The 15,872-nt window shown below is 37.2% G+C and overlaps 4 long non-coding RNA genes across 5 annotated transcripts; 2 read left to right on the top strand and 2 right to left on the bottom strand.

The window, feature by feature from the left end:
• Positions 1 to 1,087: 1,087 nt before the first annotated feature.
• Positions 1,088 to 11,502, bottom strand: LOC135082698 (uncharacterized). The gene is made up of 2 exons (XR_010259453.1): positions 11,466 to 11,502; positions 1,088 to 1,365 (listed from the first exon to the last, which is right to left on the bottom strand). It is a non-coding gene; the product is annotated as an uncharacterized LOC135082698 (long non-coding RNA).
• LOC135082588 (uncharacterized) lies at positions 4,347 to 7,816 on the top strand. The gene is made up of 3 exons (XR_010259414.1): positions 4,347 to 5,015; positions 6,837 to 6,983; positions 7,669 to 7,816. It is a non-coding gene; the product is annotated as an uncharacterized LOC135082588 (long non-coding RNA).
• Positions 11,503 to 11,693: 191 nt separating the features above from the next.
• LOC135082697 (uncharacterized) lies at positions 11,694 to 12,783 on the bottom strand. Its single transcript, XR_010259452.1, has 2 exons — positions 12,708 to 12,783; positions 11,694 to 11,934 (listed from the first exon to the last, which is right to left on the bottom strand). It is a non-coding gene; the product is annotated as an uncharacterized LOC135082697 (long non-coding RNA).
• Positions 12,784 to 14,894: 2,111 nt separating this feature from the next.
• LOC135082918 (uncharacterized) lies at positions 14,895 to 15,872 on the top strand. 2 transcript variants are annotated; one of them, XR_010259521.1, is made up of 3 exons: positions 14,895 to 14,936; positions 15,500 to 15,657; positions 15,731 to 15,872. It is a non-coding gene; the product is annotated as an uncharacterized LOC135082918 (long non-coding RNA). The 2 variants fall into 2 exon arrangements; XR_010259520.1 differs by having other exon boundaries at positions 15,500 to 15,872.

The raw sequence follows: 15,872 nt of genomic DNA, 5'->3' as shown, positions 1-15,872 counted from the left end.
AGGGTCTAATGTATTAGTACTTTTTGATAAGACCTCTTGAAACCAATCAAATTGCGTGTGAGAGAGGTTAATGTCGGCAGATTCATTTTATTATTGTTGATTGAGACTAATAAAACGTTTTCTTAGTTGATGTGCACATTATCCCATTTTTACGGGATAATTATACATAGGTATGTACGTACATACTTATTTGAGCTCCCCAGTTGCTTTGATCTCTGAGTTGTTGCAACTTACACTCACTTTAATCGTAACTATATCCATAACCGGTGTTTTTTGTATGGAGTTTGACAGACTTTTGACATTTATTAAAGTTAAAAGTAAGATGGTGCAACCCAGCCTTAATATATTTTGTGGCAGCCCTATCACACTGCAGTGGTGCACTCGAGGATGCATTACAAAATAAAGCGATTTTCACAACCCGCGGTTTTATTAGAGACATCTTAGCACTTGCTTGATAATGACTGTGTGAAGCTGAGACGTGACATTTTAGGCCTCATAATGGCACAATCTTCTTGTTTAATGGTTTAATGTAACTCAACATTACATTGTTATAGTCAGTATTCATTCCATTTACATCGTTGTGCAGACGTCCACTGCTGGACAAAGGTTTCCCACAAGTTTCCACAACAATCTGTGGACTGTGCTGTGTGCCCGCACCACAGGCGCTTTTTTTATGCATGACAAGGCAGGTATTTGACCGCAATCGCACTTGGTGTTAAGTGAGACGCAGTCTAGGATGGTACATATCTGCCCTGTTAGTGCCTATCCACTCTCGCCTTGAAAAGGCCCGGATTATGGAGTCCTGAACTCTAGATAGACTCTAGACAGCAGCAGGCAGCGAATTCCAGCTTCCCGCGATCTCGATCTTCATCAGGACGTCGGTCTATTCTCCAACTCTCTACTCTAATATTGCTGCATATATCTGTGTCTAACGACTAGAGTACACTAATAAAATGATTCACAAATTATTCACGAGGCGGAATTCCGCGATAGCTAAAGATACAAAATCAAGGAATAGGTTAGAAAACGGAGAATATCTAAGTTTGGACTAACCTAAGGCCCCGGGTCAACCCACTAAAATGACGAATTTTCACAAATAATTTTCAACTTTATATTTCCACCAATTAACCTTCAAAATCAATACCGAAATCATCACTAGTTCTTTATTGAACTCAAAGGCAACAGGTTCCCATCTGTCAGTACGAAGAAGCCGCTCTTGACTCTATTGGTGAATTTAGGGTCATTGGGGTTCTTCAGGTAAGCTTCCAGGGCTTTTTTATCAGGAACTGACAGCCATGCTGGAATCTTGTCTGGAGCAGAATTGGCGTAAGCCACCAGAATCAAGATGGCGAACGTGAAATGTATCTGAAATATTTAAAAGCGCATTAGAGGCGAGTAGATTTTTTTTGTTTGCTACACTTATCAAAGAGAATGAAGTCTTAGAGAATAGTTAGTAAAAATGTGATGAAGTGATGTGATGTGAACTGACAAAATTTAGCGTGGATTAGCGGTGAGGTGCGCGCTGGCGCGTTTCTATGAAGATGACCTATTCATTTGTATTTACTCTGGTAAAAGTCATCAGTCAAAGCGTTTCAATTTGTGATGTGATGATCTATTCTTTTCAAACTTTTGTCTATCACAGAAAACCTTTATTGCGCGTGTCCATGTTATAAAACCGGGAATCTGGGTTAAAAACTGTCCTCAAACTATCTCTGTCTTTCATCAAAGTCGGTTCAGTGGTTTAGGCATGAAAGCATAACAGACAGATAAAGTTACATTCGCATTTTTATGTTATTAGTAGGGAGGGGGGATGCAATACAGATAATAAATACTTCCAAACTCAGCTTCCATGTCTCAAAATTGTATGAGAATTGGTACCTACGTCATGGAGATGGATGAGGCCTTGAAGAGAGAAGTGCCTACTAACATACAAAAACGGGCATCAACAGCTAATCACCACGGATCTTAGTCATCAATTAGTCATCTAATTAATTACTGATCACACGAAATTTTCGGATAAACAATACTGGCTATATTTTTCGTATGCAAATAAATGACCAGTTAGGTATTGTGTGGATTACAATAAAGAATTAGTACCCTCTCACGGCACCTGGGTATTAGAAACAATACAACTTTTTGCCGCGCTTGTGCCGAAGGGAACGTAGCAGCTCTTCATACAAAATCGGACTTAGCAACAAAGATTTATGAATATTATTTTAGTTCGTTCGTTCGTTTCAGCCGAAAGACGTCCACTGCTGGACAAAGGCCTCCCCCAAGGATTTCCACAAAGACCGGTCCTGCGCCGCTTGCATCCAGGTACCTCCCGCGACCTTCACCAGATCGTCGGTCCACCTAGTGGGAGGCCTGCCCACGCTACGTCTTCCAGCTCGTGGTCGCCACTCAAGAACTTTCCTGCCCCAGCGGCCATCAGCTCTTCGAGCTATGTGCCCCGCCCACTGCCACTTGATTTTAGCGATTCTGCGGGCTATGTCAGTCACTCTGGTTCTCCACTCTATTATTTTAGTAATCTCATTATTTTAAAGGAATTCCGATAATGAAAATGTTAAATGCCTATTTTCAGCAGTGGACGTCCTATGGCTAAGATGATAATGATGATGATGATAATGAAAATCCAAGTAAAAAAACTACCGCTTCTTTTTTTTTTTTTTATTTATTATTCATTATTGAGCAATTACATATTTGATCCAAATAAATCTTATTTTGGTCCTTAGAATCACAACGAATTGAAACAAACGAAGGAGAGGGGGATACCTAATAAGTAAATAATTTTGCCTGTCCATAAGTTTAAAAGGTAATAGGTACATAAAAAATTATTAAACTAGCTTTTAACGTTTTTTTATACGAACAAACTAAAGTGCTTTTAAACACCAATAAACAATTATTCGGTAAGATATTTATTTTTCACTTCAAACAATCTATTTTCTACTGTTTCACATCAACGCGGTCGATATCGTGGGGAGCCGGTTCCTTTAAAGCCATGTGACTATTAATCTGCACATATTAACTAAAGGCAAAAATCAATTAAGATTTAACCCATCGTTAAGCCATTAACGCGTGTCATTGACATACATTTTTTAACGCATTAGCGTAGCAAAATAAATAACTAGTTACAGTAACATTAATGTTACTGCTCTGCTCATATCATAATCAGTACTATTTATCACCGCTTCGGCCATCCTTGTTAGAAAAACCTTCATGATCAATACAAAAGCAGATTGAAGTTTATTTATGTCTCATTATATTTCGTCGCTCCATTCTTCAGATATAATATTACCTGGTAGTTCCCCTAGCCTACATGGCAACGACGCACTTAAATTTTTAGAGATAAGTCGAATTTTTTCGACAGACAACAGTAGTTTTTTCGATTTTAGACTGGCAACACTAAGTAATAGTCTACCTTCACTCACTCACTCGCTCTGCTACCTCATTCCTTTAAAGTGCGTGGCAACGAACGGACGTTCTCTCTAAAGTGCTAAATAAGTATTATTGTAGGAAAAATAGTTAAAAAACAATTAGGTATGTCTAAACGCAGTGCCGAAGAAAAAATTGAAAAATATCTCAAAAAGATTGAGAAGTTGCAGAAGAAACGAAGGTTAACATGCCTTGCCGCATCGGATTCGGAACCAGAAAATAGTAAGTACCTACTATCCTACCCACATTTTTTTTTGTGTGTTACAAAAGTGGTGAAATTAATTATTCAATTATATTAATCCAGTTCTATTATTAAAGAAAAAATACCGGGAGGTTGCCCGAGATGGTAACACGATGGTTAATATTATCTATAATAATAATTTAGGCCATACTTATGCCTGGAGGTTGACCGCGATGTTAACACAATGGCAAAAAACTAGTTTGTATCAATGATACGGGAATGATACCGGGAGGTTGTTCGCGATAACAACACGAAGGCTTAGCATCATCACGATAAACATATTCTAAAATTAGAATTATGTAAATAGTGATAAAATTAACCAAGTCATGTCTTGTCTACAGACGCTGACATCGTTAACCCCGAGGAAATCGAGGGGCATCCTCCAGAAGAAGACGATGCATCATCGGTCGAGGAGTTGGTGGATGTTTGCGCTCCTGAAGTACCTGCAGATATCCCCAACACCGAGGAAACCGTCGAACTGCCTAATGTAGCGGAACCAGCCTCTGCGCCCAGCGCAGAAGAGCCACCCCCGATCACCCCAGAGTTAGATCCCAATATATTAGCGGCCCTAGGGGAAATCGTTGATGAATCCCCAGATTTTGGCGAAAAAATCCACGATAGCTTAAATATGGACACCTTTGTTAAAAAAGGGTTTATTAAAAGAAAACCGCGATAAATTATTAAAGGATTACCTTATACCCGAAAATTGTCCCCTTCTAAAGTCACCGACTTTAAATCCCGAAATTATGGCTGCCATTCCCGAAACCGGGAGATTTCGAGACAAAAAAATTTGCTCTTCGCAAAATCAATTAGGAGTAGGCATTTCTGCCATTAATAGAGGCCTTAACACGTTGCTTACATCTGATAAAAAGATCGAAGCAATAAAATGTATCAGTGACGGTTGTCGCTTACTGTCAGATCTGCATCACCAACAAACCGAAACAAGGAAAAAATTCATCACCCCCTGCTTAGACAAAGGTTTCTTGCAATTGATTCAAGTCGCGGAACGCGACGACACCCTATATGGTAATAATTTATCCGAAAAAATCAAGGCTTCAAAAGCTATCACGACTCAGAGTCAACAAATAAAAAAGAATACGGTTACTCCTAAACCATCCGTAGCCCAAACTGTAACTCGGGCCAACAGCCAGGGAAACTGGCAGGGCCCTCCTCGTTTTTCGCAGAACAGGGGGGGGCGCGGAGGTTACAAGAGAACCAACCCACGGGGTCAACAAACCTCTACGCAGACATCTCAAGCGCAATCACAACCAAAACCTTATCAACAAACCAAGACTCGGGGGACGTCTCGGCAACCTCATCACCAGACGTAGGACCATCTCAGGTACATGCAGGAAGGCTTCAATATTTTTATAAACATTGGCTTAATATTACTAATAATAGTCAAATTCTTAACTGGATTAGATACGGTATTGACATTCCATTCGAAAAAGATTTTTGTCAAACCGATTTTGTTAGCCCTACTTTTAGTGCACAAGAAAAATGTGATATGGTACTCGCTATTCAAAAACTTTTAGACTTGGGTGCCGTATCCATATGTAAGCCCGATGTCGATCAGTACATCTCAAAGATATTCTTAGCACCGAAACCCAACGGCGATAAGCGGTTTATTCTAAACCTTAAATCTTTAAACCGATATATAACCAAATCACATTTTAAGATGGAAGACCATAGAACAGTTGCAAAATTAATTTCGAAAGATTGCTTTTTAGCTACAATCGACCTTAAAGAGGCATATTTATTAGTACCTGTAAATATGAGTTTCCGAAAATATTTACGTTTTCAGTTCGAAAATCCTAAATCAAATTTGACTACGTACGAATTTAACGCAATGCCCTATGGTCTTTGCATAGCACCTAGAATTTTTACTAAAATCATGAAAGAAATAGTAAAATTTCTTAGGAATCAAGGTTTTCAATCCGTCATCTACCTTGATGACATACTTTGTATCGGTTGCGATTATAATAAGTGTCTAAATAATGTAAAGAAGACCCTGCAATTACTAACTGACCTCGGATTCATAATCAATACCGACAAAAGCTGTTTAGAACCTAAACAGAAATGTAAGTTCTTAGGCTTTTATTTTGATACCACAAACTTGACTATCTCACTGCCCGACGAAAAACGCAAAAAGATTGCACAATTAATACAAAGGTTTTCTAAACTGCCCACATGCACAATTAGGGAATTTTCTCAGCTTATAGGAGTACTAGTAGCAGCTTGTCCAGCAGTCAAGTACGGTTTTTTGTACACCAAAAACATTAGAAAGACAAAAATATCTGATGTTAAATAATAATAATAACAATTACAATTCAAAAGTGAAACTTCCCGAGTGTATTTTGAATGATCTGAACTGATGGGACCAACAAGTTTTTAAATGTAAAAACGATTTAAATGTCACGAATTTTGAATTCGAAATCTTTACAGACGCATCTAAGACAGGTTGGGGGGCTTCCTGTAAAAATACTCGGGTGCATGGAGCATGGAAAACGAATGAAAGATTATTACATATAAATTACTTAGAGTTGTTAGCAATTTACTTGGCATTAAAAACCATTGCTCGAAACGTAACAAATTGTGCAATCTTATTGCGTATCGATAATACTACAGCTCTTAGCTATATTAACCGAATGGGAGGCATACAATTCCCCCATTTGAATGACCTATCCAGACAAATTTGGCAATGGTGCGAGAAGCGTAATATAACATTATTTGGTTCGTATATTAATACTAAAGATAATAAAGAGGCTGATATTGAATCTAGAAAACAAAACCCTGACACAGAATGGGGATTGACGGACGATGTGTTTGGAAAAATTGTTTTTAAACTTGGTAAACCCAATATTGATTTATTCGCTTCCCGCATCAATGCCAAATGCGAAACTTATGTTTCATGGTTTCCAGACCCTGATGCTTTATGTGTAGATGCATTTACCATTTCCTGGAAAGATTATTATTTCTACGCGTTTCCCCCTTTTCCCTTACTACTGAAGTGTTTACAGAAAATTATCCATGACCAAGCTGTAGGCATCTTAGTTTTCCCTAAGTGGCCATCACAGCCATGGTATCCGCTAATGAAACGCTTATTAGTTTCCGATATAATTTATTTTAAGCCAGATGAAAACTTTCTTCAATCCTGTTTCAGGAATACACCTCCATACCGACTGCATCATCATCTTACATTGGCTGCAGCGAAACTCTCCGGAAGGCGTTTTTAAACCGCAATATCCCACCAGAAGCCATAAATCTGATGTTAGCTTCACTCTCAAATAACACTAAAAAACAGTACAATGTAAGTTATAAAGCCTGGTGGCAGTTCTGTGAGAGTAGACATATAAACAGTTTTCAATCTTCTGTCCCTGAAGTTATATCTTTTTTGACCCAAGAATTTCATAAGGGCGCTAGCTATGGAACTATTAACAATCACAGATCTGCTCTCTCTTTGTTACTAGGAAATGACTTAGGTTCTAATGAGTGCATAAAGCGTCTTCTAAAAGGTGTCTTCAAGTCAAAGCCCTGAAGCCCAAATACTCCCATACGTGGGACCCGCAATTAGTACTTACCTTAATAGCAAATTGGTATCCAAACAAAGAGATCACTCTTGAAAAACTAACAAAAAAGTTAGTGACTCTTCTAGCACTATGCACCGCTCAAAGAGTTCAAACCTTATCCTTAATTAAATTAGATAACATCAAAGTCCTATCTAATGGTATCACAATAAGTATCACAGATATAATTAAAACTTCAGCGCCTGGTCGTGACCAACCGCTTCTCTTTTTACCCTTTTTCGAAGAAAACTTAAAAATTTGTCCAGCTACAGTACTTCAAGACTATATTAGTTGTACAGAAAATATTAGAAACTCAAATAATTTGCTGCTATCTTTCAAAAAACCTCATAAACCGATTTCTCCCCAGACCATCAGTAGATGGTTAAAATCAGTATTATCCGAGAGTGGAATAGATGTTTCAATTTTCAGTGCGCACAGTACACGGCACGCATCAACCTCTACGGCCAGTGCCGCGGGTGTATGCATCGAAACTATTCGTAAAGCAGCTGGGTGGACCAATAATCATACTTTTGCAAAATTCTATCGATTAAATATAATTACAAAAAATGTATTTGCGGAATCAGTTTGTTTTCGCCCTTAAGTTATACTTTTGGTTATGCGAATGGTTATATTGTTATCATTAGATATTGATTACAATAACTATAGTCAATAATTATAGAAAGAAAATTTGTATTTTCTTTATTTTCATTTATAAAAATAAATAAAACCAACATGTTAATGTTATTAATGTTTTTTTATTGTGATATGCATTATACACCATTGTTTAGTCCTAACAAAATCATTTCTCTAAAGGTCTACCAGGTAATATTATATCTGAAGAATGGAGCGACGAAATATAATATGTGATCAAATGAACTTCAAAGTGAAGTTCGATCATTATTATATGAGTCGCTCCATTCGAAGATATAACAACCCAGCCCACCCTACCCAATTTAATGATTTTGTTAAGAACTTAATGCAATCTCTAAAATGAATGAGGTAGCAGAGCGAGTGAGTGAGTGAAGGTAGACTATTACTTAGTGTTGCCAGTCTAAAATCGAAAAAACTACTGTTGTCTGTCGAAAAAATTCGACTTATCTCTAAAAATTTAAGTGCGTCGTTGCCATGTAGGCTAGGGGAACTACCAGGTAATATTATATCTTCGAATGGAGCGACTCATATAATAATGATCGAACTTCACTTTGAAGTTCATTTGATCACATATAATAACACACACATGGTTAATGAATGAGTAAGGCCCAGTTTTTTGATTCATAGTTAAAATAACTAATTGTTAAATGCTACTAATGATTAAATATTAACAAAATGTAAACCAATAGGGTTTACAACAAAATGTAAACCAATAGGGTTTACATTTTGCAAATATTTAACCATTAGCACAGAATAAGTAATAGTACAGGTACAGAAGGATTACTCCGCAAGACGATTTAAATAAATGCGAGTCTTGCTACGACGCGATACAGTGGAATTCAGCTCGCACAGCACTACGTACCTACAATTTTATTCACCTACAAGTTTTGTCTCTTTCTATCGCGTGCCTCTGAACTCTTCTTACGCTGTTAGGGTTGCTGTCTAGTGAAAAAATAATTAATCTTCTTATTTGTAATGAGGTAGGTATGTAGGTAAGTATGCATTCATTATGGAAAACCTTGGGAGAGGCCTTTGTCCAGCAGTGGACGTCATTTGGCTGAAACGAACGAACGCATTCTGAGCAGTAGTCATAGTAGGTTAGGTTCCTATACTATCCTAAGAATTATTGATTACCTACATGGCCAACATACCTTTCAGCATCTTTGGGAAGCGAAAAAAAAAGATAAATCCTGTAGATTTCTTTTCGAATTTAAACACCCGAACGCCGCACAATATTTCTTTCTCTTTATGTCCATTTTTAAATAATACTTCGATCATAGAATTATAATCATACTACAACGCACGCCAGCGTCCTGACGGGCGCGCGCGTGACACTCGACTGATATAATACCCGCCGGCGGGGCGCTTCGCTGTAGGTAATTATCGGATGTACCGCGCGGAGTGAGCCAGGCCTGCCATTAGTAGCAAAATTTAACAATTAGTTATTTTAACTATGAATCAAAAATCTGGGCCTTAGGGTGGATTCGACCAAACAAGAGTACCTAAATATTAATCTCAGAATAAATCGTCAGTTTTGACATATTTTCCATACTGACACTGTCAATGTGCCAGTTATACCAGTGGGTCTAGACAAAGTGCAAATTATAATCGCAAACCAGTCGAAAAGTGGTCGAAAAGCCCCTTTTTTGTATGGAGTTTTGACGGATTCGATTTTCGATTCGATCAAAAAGTGCGTTTTGTCTAGGGGGGCAGGAGTTTATTCTCGGATAATAGGGTCGAATCGGGCCTACTTATGTGGTTGAAGGTGCTATACTGAATCAATTGGTTGCAGATTCTAAGGCCCGTTTTCACAAACGATGCTTGCTTAAGTGAAGCAGCAAATCGAACGCACATCGTTGAATAGAGCTCTGTGATTGGTTCGTTTGTCACCCTGTGCGTCCACGCGCACTGTGAGACCTCATAATAATGTTTGTGTATGGGCGTAAGACAGTAAGCTAACCCCAGGACTACTAAAACTTTACTGGTTAGGTTTTATTGGAGACCAAACCGAAGGCTGTAACAACTGATGTCATTTACACTAATATTATAAAGAGGAAAGTTTTTTTATTGTTTGTATTGATACTACTGGACCGTTTTGAAAAATTCTTTCACCATTAAAATCTTAGCGGTACCTAATTTTTTTCTGATGGACAGTGTACCTACAAAGTTCGCCGAGACAGCTAGTAACTTATAAGCCGGTATAGGTTTAATTAAAAATCAATTCAATTTATTAACCTTTATTTAGTAAGGTTAACCTTAAGAATTCGACAGATCAGAGGTCATTTTTTTGTTTTTATTTTACAAACGCCTCCCTTACAATCACAGTTTTGTTCTACGAATGGTTCACACCATTTTGGCCTTGCCAGGGCCACGGACAGCGATGCCAATACGGCGATGACGAAGATCTGGAAAAGGAAAGAATGATCAAAAACGAATCGAGTCCGTGACGTTTACTTGGGAGGTTATGCACTGCTTTTCAAGTTAGAGCACACCTTAGGAGTTAGAAGTTGGCTTACAGTTAAAAAAGGGCATGAAGGGCACAACAATAAGACACGATTCTTCATAAAAATATGTTGTCTATAGTTTTCTACTCCACTTTTATTAAAAACAAGACATACAAGTGACCTTACATCTAACGCGCTTAGTGAGCGCGTTTAAAAAATGTATGAAAATTTTATTTTATGAACATTTCCCGCTAGGGGCGCTGTACAATCCGTCACACATCAAATGTAATTTTTTGATGCGCTCACTAGTGAGCGCGTTTGATGAAAACTCACACTCAGCCCTCAGAGTTGTGCTGACCTCAGTTGTTACAGCCTACGGATGATTATTGATGGAAGGATTATGGAAAGGACTTACAAAATTTAAAGTAGGTACATAAATATTAAGTAGTTATACAGGGTGGAAACGATAAGTGATCTCACTCGATTATTTCTAAACTACATAATTATACAAAATATCCGAAAACTGGTTACTGATCCTGAAAGTGCTTTACGAGCTCTATCTAACGGTACCAATAATAGGTTACAAAACAAACTGGATCTATCCGAAAATTTAACGTTTCCAGCTTCCATATATTTAGTAAAACCACATTTAATATTAAAAACTATACAAGATATCCAAAAATTGGTTCAGCTCTATTCAACGGTACCAATAAAATAAATCAGAATGCAATTTACGAGTTCATTTTGAGTGCTTATTATTTAATAAAAATAAAATAACACTTTTAAATTTTAATATTGTGTGGCTGGCATGCCTGGCATATACTTAGTATGGAGGCTGAAAACATTGAATTTTCGGACAGATCCTGTTTATTCCGTGACCTATTATTGGTACCGTTTGAAAGAGCTTGTGAAGCACTTTCAGGATCAGTGACTACTTTTTTGATATCTTGTATAGTTTAGAAATAATAGAGTGAGATCACTTATCGTTTCCACCCTGTATAGCTAAGCTGCAGCATTGCCAAGAAAGTTTGTCCAACATTGAGTCCCAATACCCCTCCTTTAAATCAGCAAACCCAGACTAAAGACTGAAGTCCTCCATTGCATTAACTACGTGACAAGTGATGCACTTACCCATAGCCTCATGGTGCCGGTGTATACTATTTACTAAGCAAGCAAAATATAGAAATAGTTTTTATACTTATTTCTTAATCAGAAAATTACTGATAGAACCGATGCAAATTGATTTTATTCAATACTTTTCTTAGAATTAGAGTGATTTGTTGGCACTCACTCTACATAATTATCTGCAACATATTGGATGTGGAAATCGACTTCAAGTCAAGCAAGAAAACTATTCCGTAGAACTTTTCTAACCTTTTATTTCTGTATTTTCATCGATTTGTAATCTTTTGTAGTTTTGTAAATAAATACATGTTTATTGTGTGATTAAGCTTTATTTGCTAAATTCGTTCACTGGTGGTGGACCACCACTTAAGGAACATATCTCTCCATGACATACACACATTTGTGTAAATGGTTTACACGTTATGGGCTTTGACAGCACCATGGAGAGGGTTGCCAAAGCTGCGATTATGAAGATCTGAAAAAGGAAAAGACTATTAACAACTTAGCTTTTGCCTAATAAATTATATAGTAGAGTAACTTATTACTCATTAGTAAAATGTGATAGACTACTTAACTTTCGCGTTTAGGGCCGCATGTGGAAAATCGGAAATTTTCCGGGAAGAAATTTCACTGGTTCCGAAATTAGTACAAGCGAAAATTGAACATTCTGCCAACTAACTTAACTCCTAGTGTCACGTAAAGTAGGAGTAAAAAGCAATTTAGCAGTTTTAAATACTATTATTTATCTTGATTTAGTCAATCAAATCAAATCAAAAATATCTTATTCAATTTAGACCACTAAGGCCCAGTTTTTTGATTCATAGTTAAAATAACAAATTGTTAAATTTTGTTACTAATGGTTAAATATTAACAAAATGTTAACTAATAGTTAAAAAATGTACTAAAAGTCAAGGTAACCATTGTTCGAAAAACATTTTTTTCTGATATTTAACCACTTGTCATTTGACATCTGTCAAATTTGACTATTGGTTATTTTAACTACTAATCAAAAAACCGGGCCTTAGTGGCACTTATGAACGTCAAAATACAGTTAAAAAAAGAAGGTAGTTCTTATGGGCCTTACTTTACATGTCTCCTTATTTTTTGGGCCCTACCAGCGCTTCGAGACAAACATATGGCAAGTACAATCGGAAAGAGAATAAAAATAGTGACGTTGGAAGTTTTTTTAGGTAGGTATTTTGTCTTAAATATGATATTTTTACCAGCAAATAAACTGATGGACCTTACCCATAACTTCATGGTGTCTGTGTTTTGCTTGTAAGTATAACGCGGAAGAATTAACATGGAGGAAGAGGTAAGGGTTTTTATAGGTACTTTTATTTGTTTATCAGTGGAAAATTTCTGACTTTGCCTAAGATTTATTCTGATCCATAGAAACGACATAAATTGATTCGATACAATATACTTTTTCTCAATTTGTGTATTATACTTGTTTTATAATTAGCTTTTAACCTAATTATGTATAGGTAGTTTTTGCAACTCAGAAATACTTAAATAATTTAATACCCTTTTGAAGATTTCCATTGTTCGTTTCAGCCCAATGACGTCCACTTGACTGTTGGACAAAGGTCTTCCCCGAGGATTTCCTACGACCTTAAGGCTTCACCAGATCGTGGATTCTATCATTAGATGATATTATTGTCTAAAAATAATACTCTACAGAATAATAATAAGTAACTAGCGGTCGCCCGCGACTTCGTACGCGTGGATCCCGTTTTACCCCCTTCATCTATCTTACGCGGTTTAGATTTTTTCATACAAATGTTTTTTCCCGCTAACTCCCGTTCCCGTGGGAATTTTCCAATATCCTGTTGTAACTAAGCTAAGTTTACTAAGGTACCTGCATGCCAAATTTCAAGCGTCTAACTTAAGCGGTTTAAATATTTCATACAAAAGGATTTTCCCGCTAATTCCCGTTCCCGTTGGAATTTCGGGGATTCCTTTCTTAGCGCACCTCTACGGTACCTAAGCTACGTCCCTTCCAAATTTCAAGGGCCTACGTTTAGCCGTTTAGGCTGTGCGTTGATATGTCAGTCAGTCAGTCAGTCAGTTTTTCCTTTTAAATTATATTATATTTAGATTATTGACGGGATTCGGCACTGTTGCGCCCCAAAAGCGCCATGATCACGGAGTAATTGAGGGGACTGGCGGGTGAGATGTTATGGGCACTGGGCAGACATATTGGTCTACCCTTTTCCGCAGTCTTTTATTACGATTGCCTCCGGTACCTGTTATTCTCTTAGTGACCATGAAAGTTTAAAACAATATAAAAGACTCTACAACCAAAACTTATATTACGAAAATTTACCAAAACAAGTTTGTTTCATGTCTCACGCTTGCTATAGCTTAATTGGTACTAGTTCAACTTGTAAAACGTTTTGTTGTTGAAATAGATCATTATCTACATCAGCGATTCCCAAACTTATTTAGTCTACTGCCCACTTTAAGAATAAATTATTTTTAGCGCCCCCCATTTTTGTAGTCAAGAGTCGAGCTCAGTCGGTGTCTAAGAGTCCTCCTAGTAGATGACGCCTCCCAAGCATCTACACAACGTCGCGATTTTTTTCTGGGTCTCTTACCGCCCCCCTTTAAGCCTGCAGCGCCCACAAGGGGGCGTTATCGCCCACTTTGGGAAAGACTAATCTAAATGCATGCATAATAGCGACATAGCAGTTTATTACATACACAATTACACATAACCATAAAAACCATTGCCATGTATAAAAATACCTAATAAAATAAAGATACATTAGAAGGAAATATAGTTCCATTGTCTTTAATATTGTATGTCTTGTTGGTGTTAATAAATCAAATAAATTAACAGTTTTAAAACTAAAAACACGCTTTTAATTACTGGACTATACATATAAAGGCCAAAAATATGTATTAGTTCCTACACCTCCCGACTCCAACATCAGGACCCTAGACATCATCTAACACTTAAGTGCTCGAAAAGACAAATCCAATGAACCCAAACTCGATGCGATTCCTCCGTTTGGTTTAGGAGTTCTCATGGCCACCTTCCAGTCCCATCATCAGACCAGCTCGATGATACCATTATTATACAATATTTTGTATTGTCATCTAATCTATATGATTGCCAAGTTTCATGATGATACAAGAATTAGAAGTGCGTGTAATTCACATTCTTAGATTCCATTACATAGTTAGTTCCAATACATTCACACGACGACCTATTAAAAGCGTGTTAAAAATAAACAAATTATTCAGAAAATAAAAAGTAAAATATTTGGCGTGATACTGATAAGTTTAGGTAGGTTATCAATTTAATTTTAAAAGGGCAATTTTTATCGAATGGAGTTTTCTGGGAAAATAAAAATAAAATCAATTTGAAATGGATGACTGAATAAGTTAAATGTTTGTATAAATAAAAGTAAGAAACTGTTCTAAAATATTTTGTATAGGTCACATGTATAAAACGCCATGAATCTATTGGTAAATAGAAATTCAAATTCTAGTATAGATGACCCACGCTGAACTGTCCCACCAAACTCAATGACAGGGGGTCGCTACCATCGTTCAACTATATGGTTTCCATGGGTTTCCAACATGGCAAAAATCGGAACCAGCGATTCGGCATTGACGGTGACGCCCCACTGTCAATGTCATCGATAGGACAGTTCAGTATTTTGGAACTATACCTACGCGCTACCATACTATTATTTATTCTGTGGCGCTACGTAGATCTATTATGCTAGGGCCACACTACCTTACCGTCTACCGCCCGTTTACCGTAAAGGTGCTTCCTCATCCTCACCGGGAGCAAAACGTTACAGATTTTAGTTATCTGTAACGTTACATTACACGCGAATGCTCCCATGAAACGTTACAACAGCTGGATGTGTGTTTTATTAATAATAGTTTTTTTTGGGATATCACGCACGGTAGTGTGGCCCCAGCATAATATGTAGCCTTAGCTGATGATGGCAATGGTGATGATTATGATGATAGAGACAATAATTTCCCACTTAGTTTTCTATGTTATTCATGCTTTTTAGATCCTCCTCATCGTTGCTGCAGCATTCTTCTCTGGTGATAGTTCTGCTCAGAGGCGGCAGAATGGAAACCCGCACCTGGAATGTACTAAGGAACCATACCTCCAATGTGACATAGTGAATTATAGGAGGTTCCCTGTCCTGGAATTCCTTCTGTCCAGGTTCGCAGCTCAAAAAACCAACTCAACCGACAAAAACATAAATATTTGAAAATAATTATGGTATTCTTACCAGGTACGGAGCGCAAGAGAGCAAGGCATCAGAAAAACTATACTACATTAAAAACAAATAATGTTTCTGGCTTGAAGGAAAATATTTTACGACTTTTTGGGTTTTTGTATTGACTGAGTTCTAATAAATAAATTGTTCCATAGAA

This window comes from Ostrinia nubilalis, chromosome 22, assembly GCF_963855985.1.
Source record: "Ostrinia nubilalis chromosome 22, ilOstNubi1.1, whole genome shotgun sequence".
In the NCBI taxonomy this organism is placed as follows: domain Eukaryota; kingdom Metazoa; phylum Arthropoda; class Insecta; order Lepidoptera; family Crambidae; genus Ostrinia; species Ostrinia nubilalis.
The sequence above is the reverse complement of the archived record's forward strand: the minus strand, read 5'-3'. Positions and strand labels throughout refer to the sequence as shown.